Below are 22,829 nucleotides of genomic sequence, written 5' to 3' on the forward strand. Positions count from 1 at the left end.
CGGTCTGCCGCCAGGGCCCCCACAGGCGGCGGGAAGCGGGCGAGCCCCGGACCACGCCGCGCCACACTCACCTCAAGCAGCGGCCGCCTCCGCTTCAGCATGGCCAGGGGGGTCGTCCCTGAGCCGAAAGCCTCCTCCGGAGGGCACCGGCGCGGCCCCAGGCGCCGCCGCGAAACCTCCCACTCCTGTAGGAGCTGCGGTAGCCGCAGCTGCGGCTGCTACTGCTGCTAAGGCCCGGCACCCGCCCAGCCGCATCGGCGCCCGGGCCGCGGCAGCCACGCGGATCCCGGAGGAGCGCCACCGAGCCGGGCCGGGGGCGCAAGGCTGCGGCGGGACGACCGAGGTGCGGCAGGCGGGGATCCTCAGCGAAGCCTCCAGCGTGGGGTGGCCGCTCCTGCCGCCGGCGCCGCTGGGCCACAGCGCCCCCTGGACCCCACGTCCGGCTACGGCGTCGGGACTGCGGCGGCCGCGCTGGGCACGAGCCGCAGGGAACGCTAAGGAGCGCGGCCTGGGGGCGGCGAGGGCCCCGTGCTCCCTGCGCAGCCCGCGGCCCGCGGCCGGCCCGGGACTCCGCTTCCCGGGAACCGGAAGCCCCTCAGTTCCCACCAACCCCTGGCGTTCCCCGCCCCCGCCAGACCCGAGCACCTTTTCGTTCTCTCCCGAAGATACGTGAACGTTCTTGTCACTCGGACCCGCACCTGAGAGCAGGAATATAAGGGAATCTCTTCGTTTGTCTCTCACGGTTTCGGGGGTGGCGGGGAGACCCCCTTCTAATTCCTTTAATGCGTCTGGATGAAAGAAGATTGACCCAGAACAAACCTTTTTTTCAAACATACACACTCGTCTCCCAAAACAGACGAAGGAATTGTCTTTGACCTTAACTTGTTTTTTTATCTACTGTGTAGATCATTAAGAAAATTTCTACAGATATCAACCAAACCCTTAACACCTAAACCACCACCCCCACAAAACAAAAATGAAAAAAAAATACATACATATATATATATGCCAAGCCAGAGAAGAGAATAGCCAACGGGTTGTCCTGAAATTCATAAACAACTTAAAGGTAAGCAAAGAATCACCCACCTTTTACTAACACCCTCTCCGTCCCAACCTCTTCTCTCCCACCTCTCCACCCCTCATCCCAGGCAAATCCTAGTAAGGCTCTGAAGGAAGGAAATTATTACACAGTGGGGGCTATGGAATCATTCTGTTTACAGATGCCCCATATTTGATCCCAGTCAGCCTCTAGGGTGCAAACATCAGAACCAAAAACAAACACGACTGTCAGAGGGGAAGTAGGGAAAGAAAATTCTCCAAATCCTCTGATCCCTAAATTTTCCAAGTACACTTTTTTAACAGAGTGGTATACTAGAATGTGTAGTGATTTTGGTGTCAGACACATACCAACACTACCAGTTCCAGTTCTGTCATGTATAGCTTTATGACCCTAGGGAAGTTATGTAACATTTTTGAACTTCAGTTTTCTCCTGCCTGCCTTGCTGGTTGTTGAAGATTGGAGATAAAGAGACTGGCCCATAGAAGATACTTAATAAATGTTAGTTAAAATTTTTAATGGTTCCAGTTCTTTTTCTTAGGCTCAGTTTTGTACTCATCTGTTTTTGTTTCTCATTCTCTCTCTCTCTCTCTGTGTGTGTGTGTGTGTGTGTGTGTGTGTGTGTGTAACTGTATTCCTATCAAAAGATAGATGCTCCATTCTTCATCCTCCCTAGTCTGGGTGAAATTTCCCTAAATTTCACTAATGGGTTTATGTAACACCCCTCCATGGAAGAATAGAGCCTCATACACTGGATCCTATGACATTCTGTTGCACAGCAGATAGCAGCATGCAACCAGTATTTTTTATGTATAAAAAATGTTATAAGGCAATCTCACCTTACCTTAGGTTATGGCCTAATGATGATAAATAATAGAAACTACAAAAGGTCTCCAGGAATCATTCATTTAATAATTGAGCAGCCACCATGGAGAAGATGTCACCTAGTAGCTCTCTTAATGAAAGCTGTTCCTGCATAATCCTAAGTGTGCCTTTGCCACATACTCCTGAGTCACAAAAAAATCACTATGCCCTTTCTATAACAAGAGAAACTGGGGCTCAAAGGGAAACCATGATTCATCCTTGCAGTGATTCTATGAGTTAGGTCCTATGCTACCATTTTACATGTGAAATATATCCAACCTAAGGAAAAGCTGGAAGTAGACCCTGAGATTCCCTTCAGTCCCCAACCTGATGCCCCAACAGTCCTTTCAACAATACTAACAAAATGCTGTAAGGGTCATTTGTTGCCAAAAAATTTTTAGTCAAGGGAAAAGGGCCCTTCAACTGATTGAGATCATTAGCGCTGTAACCTAATATTAGCACTGTATTTTTCATGCCTAGATCACTGCCACCACAGGAAACCTGCATTTGTTTATGAATAATCATGCAACCCAGGGCATAGCTACTACATGAAGAAGATGATTCATTTGTTCCCAAGACCAGTTTCCTCTTGCTTCACACTTTCTCTCCTTGTTGCTGAAAGCAGCTGCCTTTATCATCACAACCTCCTCCCTGATCGGAGTAGTCCACTTTAAATCCTTTCATCCTCTTCAATTTCATTCCATCGTTTTCAGTTTGCCCTCTGCTTCTAAAATGTCTCTCACCTGTTTTCCTCTCTTGTACTGTAAATCTCTTGTTCATTTTAATCTCCCTTGGGCTTCTGTCAATTGATTTGGCTACCCTCATCTCAATTTTTCACTGATTTCCCCTATTAGCTAGCAACTGTAAAATGTCTATTCCCAACCTGGTAGACCTCCCCACTTTCATTTTTATACTGTCTACATCCTGTAGAAAGCCAATATTCTAAGAATCTTTTTTCAACTGAGTTTAAGCACTAGCACCCCAAGCAAAATATTCTTTGCTCTTTAAAATTAGTTTTTAAAATTCAGGCCAAAAAGATACCCGTTTCCTGACTTGGCGAATGGCACTATCATCCACCCAGGTGCCCAAGCCAAAAATCTTGGATTCATTCTTAACTCTTGTGTCTTTCTCCTGGGCAAGTAGTTACAAAGCCTGATAAATTTTACTTTTTTGCTTTTTAAATTTCTCTTCTCCTGTCCAACTCCACTGCCACTCACTTTGGTCTAGGATATATGCTCAATAAATTATAGGTGAACTGAATGAAAAAAAGGAAGAATTGATGAATGCATATTCTATTTGGATATAAGAGTAAATACTGGCCGGGTGCGGTGGCTCATGCCTGTAATCCCAGCACTTTGGGAGGACGAGGCATGTGGATCACCTGAGGTCAGGAGTTCAAGATCAGTCTGGCCAACGTGGTGAAACCCCGTCTCTACAAAAATACAAAAATTAGCCAGGCATGATGGCGAGTGCCTGTAATCCCAGCTTTTTGGGAGGCTGGGGCAGGAGAATCGCTTCAACGCCAGAGGCAAAGGTTGCAGTGAGCCAAGATCGCACCATTACACTCCAGCCTGGGCAACAGAGCAAGACTCAGTTTCAAAAAAAAAAAAAAAAAAAAAGTAAATACTGTATAAAAGTTTGTTTAAAGGAAGACACAAAACCCCTTCCATGCTCCTATTAATCCTTGTGCTTCCCAATTTGTAACTACTCATCACTGTACAGTCAGTATCTATTTACTTATATGTCTCCCCTACCAAATTGTAAGCCCCTGTTTGACAGGTTCAGTGTTTGATTCATATCTGTGTCCCTAGAACCAGTCTCAGCACAAAGTACACCCCAGAGGATGTTAAGCTGAACTGAACTTCCCTCATCAGACTGTAGGTAGCCTGCATCCCACATGCTCAGTGACTTTTTAGAACTTTTCCTTTAAATTTCAGGGCCCACAAAAAATAAGACTCCCGGCCGGGCACGGTGGCTCACACCTGTAATCCTAGCACTTTGGGAGGCCGAGGTGGGCAGCCCACGAGGTCAGGAGATCAAGACCATCCTGGCCAACATGGTGAAACCCTGTCTCTACTAAAAATACAAAAATTAGCCAGGCATGGTGGTGTGTGTCCGTGATCCCAGCTACTCAGGAGGCTGAGGCAGGAGAATCACTTGAACCCAGGAGGCGGAGGTTGCAGTGAGCTGAGACCATGCCACTGCACTCCAGACTGGGCGACAGAGCGAAACTCCGTCTCAAAAAGAAAAAAAAAATTACCAGGCATGGTGGCAAGAGCCTGTAGTCCTGGCTACTTGGGAGGCTGAAGCAGGAGGATCGCTTGAGCCCAGGAATTTGAGGTTACAGTAATCTATGATTGCCCAACTGCACTCCAGCCTCAGAGACAGAGTGAGACCCTGCCTCTAAAAATAAAATAAAATTATTTTTAAAAAATTAGCAAAGCAGTTCTCATTCTAGGAGATGAGGATATGTAACTAATCAAATATAAATATATGGACAAAGATAGATGCAAAAAGATGTTAATTGTAGGTTTTACTGTAAGTTTATAACATAATGTGAGGAAAACCCTAAATAAAATAAATTAAAATACCTCCACATGCCAGGCACTGTGGCCCAAGCCTGTAATCCCAGCACTTTGGGAGGCCGAAGCGAGTGGATCATCTGAGGTCAGGAGTTTGAGACCAGCCTGGCCAACATGGCAAAACCCCATCTCTACTAAAAATACAAAAATTGGCCGGGCATGGTGGTGCATGCCTGTAATCCCAGCTACTCAGGAGGCTGAGGCAGGAGAATTGCTTGAACCTGGGAGGCAGAGGTTGCAGTGAGCCGAGATCATGCCACTGCACTCCAGCCTAGGCAACAAGAAGGAAACTCTATCAAAAAAAAAAACAAAAAAAAACCTCTACACAAAGAACTATTATGCATCCATTAACAATTGTTTTTAAATAATTTTAAATGACATTGAAAACTGCTTATGATTCAATACCAAGTTAATAAAAAACAGTGTTAAGTACAAAAGACTATTATCCCAATTATGTGCTTTATATACTTACAAAATATATAAATATGACACTTAGAAGGAAATAGTTCAAAATGTTATATGTTTGTGGAATTTTTCAATTTTTTTATTTTGGAATAATAGCAGATTTAAAGAAAAGTTGCAAAAATAGTACCCCAAAATCCCACATACTTTTCACCCATATCTAACCACATTTGCTTCATCATTCTCTGTCTCTCTTGCTCTATGTTTCTTCTATCTCTATAGAGAGATATAGATATTGTATTAGTCTGTTCTCATGCTGTTATGAAGAAATTTCTGAGACTGGGTAATTTATAATGAAGAGGTTTAATTGACTCACAGTTCTGCATGGCTGGGGAGGCCTCAGGAAACTTACAATCATGGCAGAAGGCACCTCTTCACAGGGCAGCAGGAGAGAGAATGAGTGCCAAGGAAAGGGGAAAGTCCCTTATAAAATCATCAGATCTCATGAGAACTCACTATCATGAGAACAGTATGGGGTCAACTGCCCCCATGATTCAATTATCTCCACCTGGTCCCACCCTTGACACGGGATTTTTTTTTTTTTTTTGAGACGGAGTCTCACTCTGTTGCCCAGGCTAGAGTGCAGTGGCACGATCTTGGCTCACTGCAACCTCCGCCTCCCGGGTTCAAGCGATTCTCCTGCCTCAGCCTTCCGAGTACCTGGGATTACAGGCGCCCGCCACCATGCCCGGCTAATTTTTGTATTTTTAGTAGAGACGGGGTTTCACCATCTTGGCCAGGCTTGTCTTGAACTCCTGACCTGGTGATCCACCCACCTCGACCTCCCAAAGTGCTGGGATTATAGGTGTGAGCCACCGTGCCTGGGCCCGACACAGGATTATTACAATTCAAGACAAGATTTCAGTGGGGACACAGCCAAACCATATCAGATGTATAAAGAGGCTACTGTAATTTTTTTTTTTTTGAGACGGAGTCTCAGCCGCCCAGGCTAGAGTGCAGTAGTGCGATCTCGGCTCACTGCAACCTCTGCCCCCTGGGTTCAAGTGATTCTGCCTCAGCCTCCCGAGTAGCTGGGACTACAGGCACACACCACCATGCCCAGCTAATTTTTGTATTTTTATTAGAGAAGGGGTTTCACCATGTTGGCCAGGATGGTCTTGATCTCTTGACCTCGTGATCTGCCTGCCTTGGCCTCCCAAAGTGCTGGGATTACAGGCATGAGCCACTGTGCCCAGCCTAATTATTATTATTATTATTATTTTTTTTTTAGATGGAGTGTTGCTCTGTCGCCCAGGCTGGAGTGCAGTGGCTGATCTTGGCTCACTGCAAGCTCCACCTCCCGAGTTCATGCCATTCTCCTGCCTCAGCCTCCCAAGTAGCTGGGACTATAGGTGCCCACTACCACGCCCGGCTAATTTTTTGTATTTTTAGTAGAGACGGGGTTTCACCATGTTAGCTAGGATGGTCTCGATCTTCTGACCTGGTGGTCCACCCGCCTCAGCCTCCCAAAGTGCTGGGATTACAGGCGTGAGCCACCGTGCCCGGCCTATTATTATTATTTTTAAGAGACACTCTTGCTCTGTTGCCCAGGCTGGAGTGCAGTGGTGCAGTCACAACTCACTGCAGCCTTGAACTCCTGGGCTCAAAGAATCCTTTTGCCTCAGCCTCCTGAGTAGCTGGGACTGCAGGTGTGCACCACCATACCTGGCTAATTTATTTATTTTTTGGTAGAGGTGAGGTCTCACTGTGTTGCTTGGGCTAGTCCCAAACTCCTGGCCTCAAGCAATCCTCCTGCCTCAGCCTCCCAAAGTACTGAGATTATAGGCCTGAGCCACCGTGCCTGGCCCATCGTAATCTTCTAATCTATCCCTAAATATTTTTCTGTGTATTTAATCAAAACAAAGACAGAGTACATGTATCACATTATAATTATCAAAATTAAAAACTTAACATTGATACAGTACTGTGATCTAATCTGTGACCTTGGATGGGCATGATGGCTCACACCTGTAATCCCAGCACTTTGGGAGGATCACTTTAGCTCACAAGTGTGAGACCAGCCTGGGCAATATAGCAAGACCCCTATCTCTACAAAAAAATTTTTTTTGGCCAGGCACAGTGGCTCACACCGGTAATCCCAGAACTTTAAGAGGCTGAGGCGGGTGGATCACCTGAGGTCAGGAGTTTGAGACCAGCCTGACCAACATGGTGAAACCCCATCTATACTAAAAATACAAAATTAGTCAGGTGTGGTGGCACATGCCTGTAATCCCAGCTACGTGGGAGGCTGAGGCAGGAGAATCACTTGAACCCGGGAAGCAGAGGTTACGGTGAGCCAAGGTTGTGCCATTGCACTCCAGTCTGGGCAACAAGAGCGAAACTCTGTCTCCAAAAAAAAAAAAAAAAAAATTCTCCTGCTTTTTTTTTTTTTTTTGGCCAGGCACAGTGGCTCATGCCCATAATCTCAGCACTTTGAGAGGCCAAGGTGGGCAGATCACCTGAGGTCCGGAGTTCCAGACCAGCCTGGCCAACATGGTGAAACCCCATTTCTACTAAAAATACAAAAATTAGCTGGGCCTGGTGGCTCACACCTGTAGTCCCAGCTACTCGGGCGGCTGAGGCACAAGAATTGTTTGAACCTCAGAGGCAGAGATTGCAGTGAGCTGAGATCACACCACTGGACTCCAGCCAGGGCAACAGAGTGAGACTCCACCTCCTGCCTCGGCCTCCCAAGTAGCTGGGACTACAGGCATGTGCCACCACACCCGGCTAATTTTTGTATTTTTAGTAGAGACAGGTTTTCACCATGTTGGCCAGGCCAGTCTCGAACTCGTGACCTCAGGAGATCCACCCTCCTGGGCCTCCCAAAGTGCTGGAAATACAGGCGTGAGCCACCATGCCTCGCCTAATATTCTTTATAGAAAAAGAAAATAAGTTTTTGGTTCTGGTCCAGGATCCAGTGCAGGATCACACATTATAATTAATTTCAAGTTTCTTTTATTTTCTTTAATCTGGAACTGTTTCTCAGTATTTTTTCTTTTACAGTCTTTACATTTTTGAAGAATACAGGCCATTTATTTTGTAAAATATCCCTCAATTTGAGTTTTTCTGGTTTTTCTTCATTATTAAATTCAGGTTATGCATTTTGGGCAGTAATACTACACAAATGAAGTTGTGTCCCTCTCAGTGTGTCTTATCCAGAGTCATGTGATACTTGTATGTCTCATCACTGATGAGAGTGACTTTGTTCACTTAAGAAGGTATAGGCAGCTGGGCGCGGTGGCTCACGCCTGTAATCCTAGCACTTTGGGAGGCCGAGGTGGGCGGATCACAAGGTCAGGAAATCGAGACCATCCTGGCTAACATGGTGAAACCCCGTCTCTACTAAAAATACAAAAAAATTAGCCAGGCATGGTGGCGGACGCCTGTAGTCCCACCTACTCGGGAGGATGAGGCAGGAGAATGGCGTGAACCCGGGAGGTAGAAATTTCAGTGAGCTGAGATTGCACCACTGCACTCCAGCCTGGGTGACAGAGCGAGAATCTGTCTCAAAAAAAAAAAAAAGGAAAAAAAAATTGTATCAGCCAGATTTCTCCACTGTAAAGTAACAATTTTTATCTTTGTAATTAATAAATATCTTGTGGGAGATAATTTGAGACTACCCACTTTTAACATTCATTGGTGATTCTTGCTTGAGACAATTATTACTATAATGGTTGCCGAATGATAATTTTCTAATTCCATCATTATCATTCCTTATATATTTTAAATTTGTCTTTCTGCTGTATGGGAGAGCTTTTTTATTCTCCTTCATTTATTCATTTATTACTTTGTTTATATCAGATAAACTCATTGATTTTTATTCTATGAATTATGTAATGATTATTATTACAAATAGATGCACAAATTGTTTCAGATTCAGCTGGTTTCTGTGTTCTTTTAACATTTCTTCATCATTTTTTAAGATTTCCCTTACTTTCTGCATTGTGTCCCAGGCACACCTTGTACCTTCCCAGCTCCATCCCTGGAATCACCCATTTCCCTAAAAGCCCAAGTTCCATTTAGTAGAGAATGGTCTTTAGAAATAAAGACCTATGTGCTAGTTGTGCTCATTGCTACTATAATGTCATTGCTTCTAGGTGCTTTCACTGAGCAGAGCTAGAAAATACACACACACACACACACACACACACACACACACACACCCCAGTTTTTATTTGAACATCATTTTTACCTTAAAGAACAACAGACAAGCTATGGTTATCCAGAGTTGGAAATTTGGCAGACATTTTCTAGAAAATGGACAAAGTAAGACTGTCACTTCCAGGAAAACAACTAACAGTGTTTGTTGCCAATGATAAAATTCAAGTTTTCAAATGAATATTAGCATTTTGAGGCCAGGTGCAGCGACACAAGCCTGTAATCCCAGCACTTTGGGAAGCCAAGGTGGGTGGATCAGCTGATGTCAGGAGTCCAAGACCAGCCTGACCAACATGGCAAAACCCCGTCTCTACTGAAAATACGAAAATTAGCTGGGAGTGGTGGTGGGCGCCTGTAGTCCCAGCTACTCTGGAGGCTGAGGCAAGAGAATCATTTGAATCCGGGAGGTGGAGGTTGCAGGGAGGCAGAGGTTGCAGTGAGCCGAGATTGCACCACTGCACTCCAGCCTGGGCAACAAAGTGAGACTCTATCTTAAAAATAAATAAATAAATAAATTGGAATTTTGAAAAATTCGTATTCACCGCTATGAACTTGAGAGCTTTCTAAACTTTTCTGAAGAGATGGGCGGAGATATTAACTGTTGGAACTGTTGTGGGGTGTTTTTTTTAAATATTGTATAATGAAATGTGTCAACATGTGGAAGATCTGCATAACTTAGTGAACCAGTATTTTTTCTTTTTTTTTTTTCTTGAGACGGAGTCTCGCTCTGTCGCCCAGGCTGGAGTGCAGTGGCACAGATCTCAGCTCACCGAAACCTCTCCCTCCCAGGTTCAAGTGATTCTCCTGCCTCAGCCTCCCAAGTAGCTGGGATTACAGGCACATGCCACCACACCCGGCTAATTTTTGTATTTTTAGTAGAGGCAGGGTTTCACCATGTTGGCCAGGCTGGTCTCGAACTCCTGACCTCAGGTGATCCATCCGCCTGCCTTGGCTTCCCAAAGTGCTGGGATTACAGGCATGAGCCACCACACCCGGCAATGAACCAGTATTGTTTCAAATAATGAATGCATGATGTTACAAAAGTACATATAGGCCAGGCCCAGTGGCTCACGCCTGTAATCCCAGCACTTTGGAGGCTGAAGTGGGTGGATCACCTGAGGTCAGAAGTTTGAGACTAGCCTGGCCAACATGGCGAAACCCCGTCTCTACAAAAAATATTAAAATTAGCTGGGCGTGGTGGTGGGCGCCTGTAATCCCAGCTACTTGGGAGGCTGAGGCAGGAGAATCGCTTGAACCCAGGAGGCAGAGGTTGTGGTGAGCCGAGATTGCACCACTGGACTCCAGCCTGGGCGACTGAGTGAGACTGTCTGAAAAAAAAGAAGAAAAAAAAAAAGAAGTACATATAGATAAACTATCTATTTACAATGTAATATAGACCAATGGATTTAATGTAACAGTATGAAAAGTTCACTGATTTGGTTGCAGAGTCCCCATTGCAACTCACCTTTAATAAATTACCACCTGTGGCCAGACATAGTGGCTCACACCTGTAATCCCAGCACTATGGCAGGCTGAGGCAGGAGGATTGCTTGAGGCCAGGAGTTCATTAGAATGATTTAAATCCTATTACCCAGTAATGGGATTGCTGTGTCAAATGGTATTTCTGGTTCTAGATCCTTGAGGAATCACCACACTGTCTTCCACAATGGTTGAACTAATTTACACTCCCAGCAACAGTGTAAAAGTGTTTCTGTTTCTCCACATCCTCTCCAGCATCTGTTGTTTCCTGACTTTTTAATAATCACCATTCTAAGTGGCATGGGATGGTATCTCATTGTGGTTTTGATTTGCATCTCTTTAATGACTAGTGATGATGAGCTTTTTTTCATATGTTTGTTGTCCACATAAATGTCTTATTTTGAGAAGTGTCTGTTCATATCCTTCACCCACTTTTTGATGGGGTTGTTTGTAAATTTGTTCAAGTTCCTTGTATATTCTGGATATTAGCCCTTTGTCAGGTGGATAATTGCAAAAATTTTCTCCCATTCTGTAGATTTCCTGTTCACTCTGATGATAGTTTCTTTTGCTATGCAGAAGCTCTTTAGTTTAATTAGATCCCTTTTGTCAATTCTGGCTTTTGTTGCCATTCCTTTTGGTGTTTTAGTCATGAAGTCTTTGCCTATGCCTATGTCTTGAATGGTATTGCCTAGGTTTTCTTCTAGGATTTTTATGTGTTAGGTCTTACGTTTAAGCCTTTAATCCATCTTGAGTTAATTTTTATATAAGGTTTAAGGAAGGGGTCCAGTTTCAGTTTTCTGCATGTGGCTAGCGAGTTTTTCCAACACCATTTATTAAATAGGGAATCCTTTCCCCATTGCTTGTTTTTATCAGGTTTGTCAAAGATCAGATGGTTGTAGATGTGTGGCGTTATTTCTGAGGCCTCTGTTCTGTTCCGTTGGTCTATGTATCTGTTTTGGTACCAATACCTTGCAGTTTTAGTTACTGTAGCCTTGTAGTATAGTTTGACCTCAGGTAGCATGATGCCTCCAGCTTTGTTCTTTTTGCTTAGGATTGTCTTGGCTATACAGGCTCTTTTTTGGTTCCATATGAAATTTCAAGTAGTTTTTTTCTAATTCTGTGAAGAAAGTCAATGGTAGTTTGATGGGGATAGCACTGAATCTATAAATTACTTTGGGCAGTATGGCCATTTTCATGATATTGATTCTTCCTATCCATGAGCCTGGAATGCTTTTCCATTTGTTTGTGTCCTGTCTTATTTTCTTGAGCAGTGGTTTGTAGTTCTCCTTGAAGAGGTCCTTCACATTCCTTGTAAGTTGTATTCCTAGGTATTTTGTTCTCTTTGTAGCAATTGTGAATGGGAGTTCACTCATGATTTGGATCTCTGTCTGTTATTGGTGTATAGGAATGCTGTGATTTTCACATATTGATTTTGTATCCTGAGACTTTGCTGAAGTTGCTTGTCAGCTTAAGGAGATTTTGGGCTGAGACGATGGGGTTTTCTAAATATACAATCATGTCATCTGCAAACAGAGAGGATTTGACTTCATCTCTTCCTATTTGAATGCCCTTTATTTCTTTCTCTTGCCTGATTGCCCTGGGCAGAACTTCCAATACTATGTTGAATAGGAGTGGTGAGAGAGGGCATCCTTGTCTTGTGCCAGTTTTCAAAGGGAATGCTTCCAGCTTTTGCCCATTCAGTATGATGTTGGCTGTGGGTTTGTCATAAATAGCTCTTATTATTTTGAGATATGTTCCATCGATACTTTTTTTTTTTGAGACGAAGTCTGGCTCTGTCGCCCAGGCTGGAGTCCAGTGGTGCAATCTCGGCTCGCTGCAACCTCTGCTTCCTGGGTTCAAGAGATTATCCTGCCTCGGCTTCCCGAGTAGCTGGGAGTACAGATGCGTGCTACCACGCCCGGCTAATTTTTGTGATTTTACTAGAGATGGGGTTTCACTATTTTGGCCAGGCTGATCTTGAACTCCTGACCTCAAGTGATCCGCCCACCTCGGCCTCCCAAAGTGCTGGGATTAGGGGCATGAGCCACCATGCCCAGCCAACTATTGTTATTTTAAATAAATGTTTAAAATGTCTTAGTTTTAATTTCTAAAATGATACCTATCCATATATATAATCTATAGAAACGAAAGATCTTTTGGGTCCCTTATAATTTATGAGTGTATAGGGGACCTGAGACCAAAATGTTTGAGAACTGCTGCTGTAATTTATTCAACCATTCTCTTATAATTAGGCATTTAAATTGTTTCCAGTATTTTGCAATTGCAATGTTGCAGTCAATAATTTTGGGCATATGTGTTTTTCTGTTGTTGTAGTTGTATCTTTAGGGCAAATTCTTAGTTTTGCCTGATCAAATAATGCATATGTAGTTTTGTTAGATATTACCAAATTCCCTTTCCAAAAGGTTGTACCTCAGTGCTACCACTGTCCATCTCTCCTACCAACACCCATACTTTCTGTCAAACCTGATACAATAAGATATAATAACATTTTCAAGACTGTGTAATGGGAAAAGCTTTGGAACAGACAGACATGAGTTCAGTCCTGAGTAACTACTGGATATGAAGAGAAAGACTTGTTTTCCCATCAATAAAATGAGGTTAATGTCTGCTACATATACAAAGGAATTGGCACATAGTAGGTGTTCATTAAATGGTAGCTGATGTTATTTATTATCTGAATCACTCTGGGCAAGTGGAAGTAGTGGTCAAGGTTGACCAGCACTGATATCCTGGATTCCTTGGGGGTAAAGAGTGGACTATGCAAACTGGAACTGTAGATGATGCTGACCGTAAGAAAGCATATAGAGTTGAGAATCTTGGAAGTTATCTAGGGTGCAAAAAGAGAATAGATCAATCTAACCAGAAAAGAGGCCAGAAGCAGATGCTGAAAGCTAGGGTATAGAGCCAGAAGTTAGAAGATGCAGGCAATGAAATCACCAAATAGTTCATTAATTCAGCCAGTTAGTCAAATATTTATTGAATGCTACCGTGTACCAAGCACAGTGTTCTGTGGCAAGCAAGGTACTATTCCTTACAGATGTTAGACTCTACTGATGGAAGCAGATGAGGAAATAGGCAATTACAATCTTAAGGGGTAAGTGCAGTGTGTTCTAGGAACACAAATCAGGGGTATCTAACCTGAACTTAGGGATCAGGAAAAACTTCTTAGAGGAAGTGTCACCTAAGTTGAGACCCGAAAAATGTCCAGGACTTTGCTAGGTGAATTGGGTAGAGGGGAGGGAAGACAGTAGATAGGAAAAGAGTTTTTTGGGCAGCATAAATAGAATGTTCAACAACCTAGAAGCAGGAGAACACATAGTATGGTATGCCTGAAGAACTGAGAGGACAATTTTGGCTGAAGCAGAGAGTACAAAGTTGGGAAGCAATGACAGCCAAGACAGAGGCCAAATAAGAAAGGTCTTCTAATTCTTGTCAAGGACTTTGGATTCTATCAGCAGTGAGAAGCTGTTAGAGCTTTTAATCTGGTCAATGATGTTAACAGATTTGATTTTAGAAGAGATCACAATGGTGTTAACAGATTTGATTTCAGAAAAGATCACAATGGTGTTAACAGATTTGATTTTAGAAAAGATCACTAACTGCTATGTAGGAAATAGATTAGAGGACACAGACTTGGAGGCAGGGAAGCCACTTATAAGTGTTTATTGCAGTCATCCAGGCAAAAGTGATGGTGACCTGAATTAGGTAGAGGAGGGAAAATACAGATTTCAGGAAGTAAAATCATCAAACTCATGATTGGATTGGCATGTGAAAAAGAGGGAGAGGTCAAGGATGACACTTGGGTTTCTGGGTTGGGTAACTTAGTAGTCAGTGCTGTCAAGCAGGGCGACAGCAGAGAAGGAGAAGGCTTGAGGGAGAAGATGATGAATGCTATTTCAACACGTTGCCAGATTAGGAAACAGGTTCAGAGAGGTGAAGTTGCCTGTCCAAAGTGACTGTAAGTGGCAGAGCTAAGATTCCAACCCAGGTGTGACTACAGATTTTCTTACTGCTTGAGCATTGCCACACCTTCTCCCACGCTCAGGGTGGGAATATGCACCAAGCACCAGGGAGAGGCAAACCGCTGAGACCACTTCTAATGTGGGTGAAGTGCTTTCCTGTCAGTTAGATTTGACTGGAGAATAATGGAAGAGGGTATTCCCACAAGCATAATTATTGCTATTAACATTCTGTCCATGATGACCCACACTGCCATCTTCTGGTGCCAGTAAGGAAGCATTAGGATACACTTGACAGTGGGGAATGTTTATGTTTTTTCATAAGAATTCTGTATGAGGCAGTATGGCATGTATGGTACAACAGAAAGACCCTGGGCTACAGTGTGAAAACCTGGGTTCTAATGATGTAAACATGGACTGGACTGAGGAGGAAAGTTGTGTAGGCATTTGAATCTCTGGGCTTTTCCTCAGGGTATCCAGTTCAGTCAGAGCTCCTTTAGCCTACCAACCTATTTGAGACTGCCCACAAGTACAGAGATAGTGTAGTGGAAAGAGCTTGTGTTTTGCAGTAAGCAGATCTGAATTCGAATTACAGCTCCACTAATTTCAGGTTGACTGGAGAAAGTCACTTATTCTGAGCATTGTTTTTCTGATTTGTATGGTACATAGTTGTAAGGGCTAGCAAGAAAGTGCCAGGTGCATGGTAGGCACTCAATTAAAGTTATTTATCTTCCCTTGCCTTCTCTTATCTTTTAAACCTAAAACACTGTTTCCCATCACTATCTCTGGCAGCTCCAGAAAAGAGTTAACAACTACTTCATACCCTTTCCTGTTCTTTCCAATGTACATGTATTCTCTCATAATCAGAAAACCAAATAAAAAACATTTTGTTGTACAGAATAGACCAGCCAAATAGTGAGCATCCGTTGTGGCCAACATTTATTTTATTTTATTTCAAATAAAATAAAAGTTTTATTTTATTTTATTTGAATGTTGTGCTGCATCTCGGTTGTGCACATGAACAAATGATGTGGACTCGTGTGTGTTCTCGTGTGAATGTGAATTCACTTTAATTCTGCAAACACTGAGCTCTACCTATGATCCAGACACTATAGGAATAAAGAGTTGGGTGAAAATAGTGTTTTTGCTTGGTTTTGAATGTATGAGCATATGTGCTTTGGCTGAAGGAAGGGAGGATTCATAAAATTGAGGGATGTATGAGGTGAAAGCAGTGAAGGGCTGGCACTAGCTCCAGTTGGCTCATGAGAGGCAATTGTTAGATTTTCAAAACTTTGTGAGCCAATTGTTAAACATTGCCATAATAGTTAGAAGATTTGAAATGTTCCCAACTCAAAGAAATGATAAATCTGTAAGGTGATGGATACCATAAGTACCCTAATCTGATCAGTATATACTGTATGGAGGTATCTAAATATCATATATACCCACAAATATGTAAAATTATGTATCAATTAAAATGTTTAGTTAAAATTTAAATTATATAAACTTACAATTAAATTATGTTAAAAACCAAAGTAATAAATACAGGCAGCCCTTGCTTTGCACTGTTCTGAAATGCATGAATTTTAGTTACCATAGTTAACAACACAATTCAAATTTCATTTATCACAATATAGTAACTATAAGTAATTGCACACATTACAAACTTTGCTGCTGGCTCTTCAGTCCATGCATCACTGTGTAAATAACAGATGCACATTATGATCAGTCATCAATCATACCGCTTCTTTCAAAGTCAATCAGTGATAGACTTTGGTCTATCACTGCATATTTGTTATTCAGTTCTTTAACAAACAGCAAAGGATATATTGTGTTGCCTCCTTTTCTACCAGTAATAAAACTCACATGACATTTTAGAAAAATGAATAATCAAAAAGGGGAATTAGAAAAAAAAGATCAAGTGAAGTAAAGAAATGAAAAGTGATAAGGCTGGAAGTGAAACTTGAAGTAGTTGAGCATGGAAATTTTGACGCTGTTCCCATTTGAAAGACTTTAGATATGTAACCAGAGGAACTTAGTGAAGGCAAACTTTTGAAAAAAATGAAGAAAATGGTTATAACCAAAAGGATGAAGATATCTTAGAGACAGTAAGACCAGCAAAAAACTTCACATTAAAGGAACTCTTTGGCCAGGTGCAGTGGCTCACACCTGTGATCCCAACACTTTGGGAGGCTGAGGCGGGTGGATCATTTGAGGTCAGGAGTTCAAGACCAGCCTGGCCAACATGGCGAAACCCCATCTCTACAAAAAATACAAAAATTAGCTGGGCATGGTGGCAGACACCTGTAATCCCAGCTACTTGGGAGGCTGAGGCAGGAGAATCACTTGAATCGGGGAGGCAGAGGTTGAAGTGAGCCAAGATCATGCCACTGCACTCCAGCCTGGGCAACAGAGCGAGACTCCATCTCAAAATAATAATAATAATAATAAATAAGTAAATAAGAGAACTCTTAGAGATACTTCAAGACATTGAGAGTACCAAAAAATTTTTGTTTTAAACAGGTTTTTCAAAATATATATTGAAAGTACAAAGAATAAGATGTTCGGAGTGGACCAGGCACGGTGGCTTAGACTTGTAATTCCAGCACTTTGGGAAGCCGAGGCAAAAGGATTGCTTGAGGCCAGGAGTGTGCAAGACCAGCTTGGGCAATATGCAAGACCCTGTGTCTACAAAAATCATAAAATTTTTAATTAGTCGGGCATGGTGGCTCATGCTACATAGTCCCCACTACTCAGGAGGCTGAGGCGGGTGAGGACTGCTTGAGCTCAGGAGTTCAAGCCTGCACTGAGCTACAATAGGGTCACTGCACTCCAGCCTGGATGACAGAGCAAGACCCTGTCTCTAAAAAAGTAAAAATAAAATGTTGGAAGTGGATCCAAACTTAGAACTAGGACCATGTTCCAAGCATGGAAACGTTGGTCACTCATAAATTATACAAAAACAAAGCAAGCACTATTCAAATTACTATTGATACTTTTTTTTTACAAAGAAATACTTATTAATGTTTCAAATTTATTGTTTTTAATTAGCATACCATATCATTCAATGGGGAAAAAATAGTTTTCTCAACAAATGGTGCTGGGGGCCAGGCACGGTGGCTCACATCTATAATCCCAGCACTTTGGGAGACCAAAGTGGAAAGATCACTTGAGGCCAGAAGTTCAAGACCAGCCTGGGCAACACAGTGAGACCCCTGTCTCTAAAAAATATTTGAAAATTATCTGGGCATGGTGGTGCATACCTGTGAGTCCCATCTACTCAGGAAGCTGAGGTGAGAGGATTGCTTGAGCCCAGGAGTTTGAGGCTGCACTGACCTATGATTGCACCACTGCACTCAAGCCTGGGTGACAGAGCGAGACCTGTTTCTAAAAAAATAATGAAATGATATTATTGGCTGGGCACAGTGGCTCACACCTGTAATCCCAGCACTTTGGGGGGCCAAGGCAGGTGGATTACCTGAGATCAGGAGTTCAAGACCAGCCTGACCAACATGGTGAAACCCTGTCTCTACTAAAAATACAAAAAATTAGCCAGGCATGGTGGTAGGTGCCTGTAATCTCAGCCACTTGGGAGGCTGAGGCAGGAGAATTACTTGAACCTAGGAGGTGGAGGTTGCAGTGAGCTGAGATTGGGCCATTACACTTCCAGCCTGGGCAACAAAAGCAAAACTCCATCTCAAAAAAAAAAATTAAAAGAGGACCGGGCGTGGTGGCTCACGCCTGTAATCTCAGCACTTTGGGAGGCCCAGGCGGGCAGATCACGAGGTCAAGAGATCGAGACCATCCTGGCCAATATGGTGAAACCCTGTCTCTACTAAAAATAAAAAAATTAGCTGGGTGTGGTGGCATGTGCCTGTAGTCCCAGCTACTCGAGAGGCTGAGGCAGGAGAATAACTTGAACCTGGGAGGCGGAGGTTGCATTGAGCCAGAGATCATGCCACTGCACCTCCAGCCGGGCAACAGAGCGAGACTCCATCTTAAAAAAAAAAAAAGAAATTATTAGAAGAAAACATAGATGTAAATCTAACCAGGGATTATGCAGTGATTTATTTATTTATTTATTTATTTATTTATTTCTCTCTCTCTCTTTCTTGACAGAGTCTTGTTCTATCACCCACCCAGGATGGAGTCCAATCTCGGCTCACTTATGCAGTGGTTGCTTAGATATGACACCAAAAGTATAAGCAACCAAAGAAAAAAATAAATTGGACTTCGTCAAAACTTAACACTTTTGTGAAGTTGGCTATGGTGGGAATATTTATACTAGAGAAATTGGCAAATGGTGTATATCAGGGCTTGTTTTGTTAAGTGTCTAGACTTAAGAAAGTGATAGAGCAACTGTGAATAATGCAAATGAAACTTAAAATTGTGTTGTGTCTGTAGCCGTTACACTGGGAAAAACATGAAAAAAATTAAGAGCTAATCTTTCAGTATTTGAAAACCATTACTTGATTCAGCAAAGAAATCACCGATATCATTCATAAATGAGTGAAATTCCAATAGATGTCTTTGTTTCATTTTCGTCTTATTTGTTAAACCAACATTCATGTGAGAACTACACTTAGCCAGCAGTTAAAACATTTACCAGCACGCCACTGGCTAGAAAGGACAGCACAGATCCTAGAATCCAGCATCTCTTACCATTTTACATGTTGGGCACTGGAGCCCAGGACCTGTCCAGGGTCACAAGCAAGTGAATGAATGAATGGTCAACATTTGAATTGTGCTATTCTTTTACATTTTAACACCGCCTCCCTGAGTATCCAGGAAAATGTGTTTTCCTTGACATGCCACAGTGAGGATGGGCAGTGAAGATGTATGAAACAGTTGTCATCAGTTTAGCTAATAAAAAGCCCTTCTCAGGATCACCTGAGCCCGGGGAGGTCAAGGCTGCAGTGAGCTGTGATAGCGCCACTGCACTCCACCCTGGGCGCCTGCGCGGCAGAGTGAGATGCTGTTTCAACAAAAAATAAAATAAAATTTAAAAAGCCTTCCCTCGCAGGTTCTAACAAGGACACATACCTGCCCTGAGGGTAGGAGGAGCCAAGAAAATTAGGACACAAGAAGAGATCTGCTAGGTCCCCCTCCCTGTCTGGGCAGACAGCAGTAGGGCAAGCAAACAAGCCATGTCTTATTTTGAACTTTTCCCTCATTTACACTCTCCCCACTGAGGCACTGAAGAGATACTCAGGCTTCTCTCCAATCAGGAACTAAACAATGGCCTGGCCCCGTGAGAGAGAGTCAGGCTTGAACTTGGCCTCCAGTCCAAAGCCCTCACCTTGGCCTTAATCACTTGGAATATTACTTCAACCTTATCTTATTTACCCAGAGTCTCCTTGGGAGGTGAGCCAGGAATTAATAACAATACACCTTTACTTTTACTTACAGCCCTTTACAATTTAGAAGACCTTTGTACATGCACTATCCTTTGTGAGCCCCATAATGGTCCCGTGTGGTGAACAGGAATGGGTTTAGTGAAACTATTTTATAGATGAAGAAAATGTGGCTTGAGGAGAGTACGCAAATTCATGGAGCCAATTTCAGGACTGGAACCCAGGTATGCTGATACAAAATTTAGTTGTCTTCCATGGCACAAAAGTACTGTAACACATACCTAGGGGTATTCAGAGAATTATTCTTAGTGATAGTTATTAATAACAAAAATAGCTATTATTTATAAGCACTTATGTGTCATACTGCAATAAGTGCTTCATATACCTCCTCATTTAATCTTCACAGCAATCTTTTGAGGTTGATGCTAAATTCTCCATTTAACAAGTAATAAACTAAAGCTCAAAAAGTTTAAGGAAATGATCTTGGGTCACACAGCAGAAGTGTCAGAGCAAGGATTTGAACCCAGATCTGTTTTCAAAGATTATACCCTTAGCTCTTAAGATAGATGAATGGCCCCCTAACACATGAAACAAAATTTTTGTTAGCAGCAAAGTATTTCATTAGGTGTATCTGGTAATAATACAAAAAGTGAAGAAAGGGCCTGGCACGGTGGCTTCACGCCTGTAATCCCAGCATTTTGGGAGGCCGAGGCAGGCAGATCACTTAAGTTCAGGAGTTCAAGACCAGCCTGGCCAACATGGCGAAACCCTGTCTCTACTAAAAATACAAAAATTAGCCAGGTGTGGTGGCGGGTGCCAGTAGTCCCAGCTACTTGGGAAGCTGAGGCAGGAGAATCGCTTGAACCTGCGAGGCGGAGGGCGGAGGTTGCAGTGAGCTGAGATGGCACCATTGCACTCCAACCTGGGTGACAGAGTGAAACTCTGTCTCAAAAAAAAAAAGAAGAAGAAGAAGAAAGGTCAGGCGTGGTGGCTTACGCCTGTAATCCCAGGACTTTGGGAGGCCGAGGCAGGCAAATCACTTGAGGTCAGGAATTCAAGACCAGCCTGGCCAACATGGCAAAGCCCTGTCTGTGCTAAAAATACAAAAGCTAGCTGGGCTTGGTGGTGGGCGCCTGTAATCCCAGCTACTCGGGAGGCTGAGGCAGGAGAATCACTTGAACCTGGGAGGCGGAGATTGCAGTGAGCTGTGATTGTACCACTGCACTCCAGCCTGGGTGAGTGAGTGAGACTCCATGTCAAAAAAAAAAAATGTGAAGAAAGGAGAAAGAGAAGAAAGGAAACTAATTGAGCATCCACTCTTCATTCACTTAGTAAATATTCCCGAATAACTGCATCTTCAGGACTGTGCTAGGTACTAGGGATAGAGGGGGTATAAAAGCAGACTTGGTCCTTACATTTAAAGTGCTTATTTCTGGGAAGGTATATAAAGCATTAAGTAAACACAAATGAATATATAATTGTAAATGGTATAAGTCCTGTAATATTATGGATTACTGGGAGAGAGAATAATGGGGGCAGGGAAATCTTTGAGAGACAATAATTCAGGAGGGTCCAGGAAAGTCTTTTTGAGGAAGGGACCTGTCAATTGAGACCTAGAAGGCAAGTTGTAGTTAGTCAGTGGGGCAGCAGGTGCAGTGGCTTGGTGTGAGAAAGAGCCTGAGCATGAGTGGCAAGAGATGAGGCCAGGTAGAGACAGGCAAAAGTCAGATGGAAGTCAGATCAAAGGATTTGTGGCCCAAGGTAAGGATTTGGGATTTTATCTCAAGGACAATGAGGTGTCTTGGAGGGTTTTCAATCAGAGAAAGGATACGATCTAATTTATGTTTAGAATATCATTCCAGCTACGGAAAGGTAATGGAATTGTAGAGGCAAAATTTGAAACAGGGTAACAGGAAGCTCTTTCAGAAATCCAGGCAAGGGCTGGGCATGGTGGCTCACACCTGTAATCCCAGCACTTTGGGAGGCTGAGGCAGGTGGATTGCTTGAGGCCAGGAGGTCGAGATCAGCCTGGCCAACATGGCAAAACTCTGTCTCTACTAAAAATACAAAAATTAACCAGGCGTGGTGGCACATGCCTGTAATCCCAGCTGCTTGGGAGGCTGAGGTACAAGAAAGAATTCCTTGAACCCAGGAGACAGAGGTTGCAGTGAGCCGAAATTGTGCTACTGCACTCCAGCCTGGTGTCTCAGAAAAAAAAAAAAAATTCCAAGCAAGAGGGTGATTTGGATTAGGTCATAGTATTGACAGTGGAGAAGGACAACTATAAATGGATGAATTTGAAATTGGTGCCAGATATTATCCTAGATATTGTAAAATATACTTTCTTATTTCAGCCTCACAGCAACTCAATGATAAGGGTATTTTACCGATTTTACAGATGAGGAGGCTGAGGCTCAGAGAGGTTTAGCCTCGGACTGATACTTTCTCTGTACAGCAGTGATCTGCCAGATAAACTGATATTCACAACCCAGGGTAGGTGTCAGGGTGATCTGCATGATAAAGGCTTGTCTGAAATGCTTCAGTCTTCTCCAGATAAAAGAGGTCAATCTAGTTTGGGAACTTCTGGGGGGCGGGACGGGGAGGAGGGAGAAGATAATGTCAACTAGAGAACGATGTGTGACATAGAACATGGTCAGGTCATCAGGACCCCTGGATTCTAGTCTGCATGGCGCTTCCTATAGCTAGGCATCATGAAAAACTTAGCCTCTAGTGTAACAGGCCAATGGATTCGCTTTGCCTGCTGCCTATACAGAACTGATTTATTAAGACGGGAATTGCAATGGAGAAAGAGAATTCACACATAGCTGGCTGTGCAGGAGACCGGAGTTTTATTATTGCTCAAATCAGTCTCCCTGAGCATTTGGGGATT

The 22,829-nt window shown here is 43.1% G+C and overlaps 1 protein-coding gene across 2 annotated transcripts in view; it reads right to left on the bottom strand.

Moving 5' to 3' along the window:
• ZFYVE9 (zinc finger FYVE-type containing 9) overlaps positions 1-564 on the bottom strand; it is a 210,680-nt gene extending 210,116 nt beyond the window's left edge. For both annotated transcript variants that reach the window (XM_034965193.3, XM_034965188.3), the window contains exon 1: positions 72-564. The gene's annotated coding sequence lies outside the window, so the exon portion shown is untranslated. The remainder of the gene's footprint in view (positions 1-71) is intronic.
• Between the last annotated feature and the right edge of the window lie 22,265 nt (positions 565-22,829).

The sequence above is a fragment of the Pan paniscus genome, chromosome 1 (genome assembly GCF_029289425.2).
Source record: "Pan paniscus chromosome 1, NHGRI_mPanPan1-v2.0_pri, whole genome shotgun sequence".
In the NCBI taxonomy this organism is placed as follows: Eukaryota; Metazoa; Chordata; class Mammalia; order Primates; family Hominidae; genus Pan; species Pan paniscus.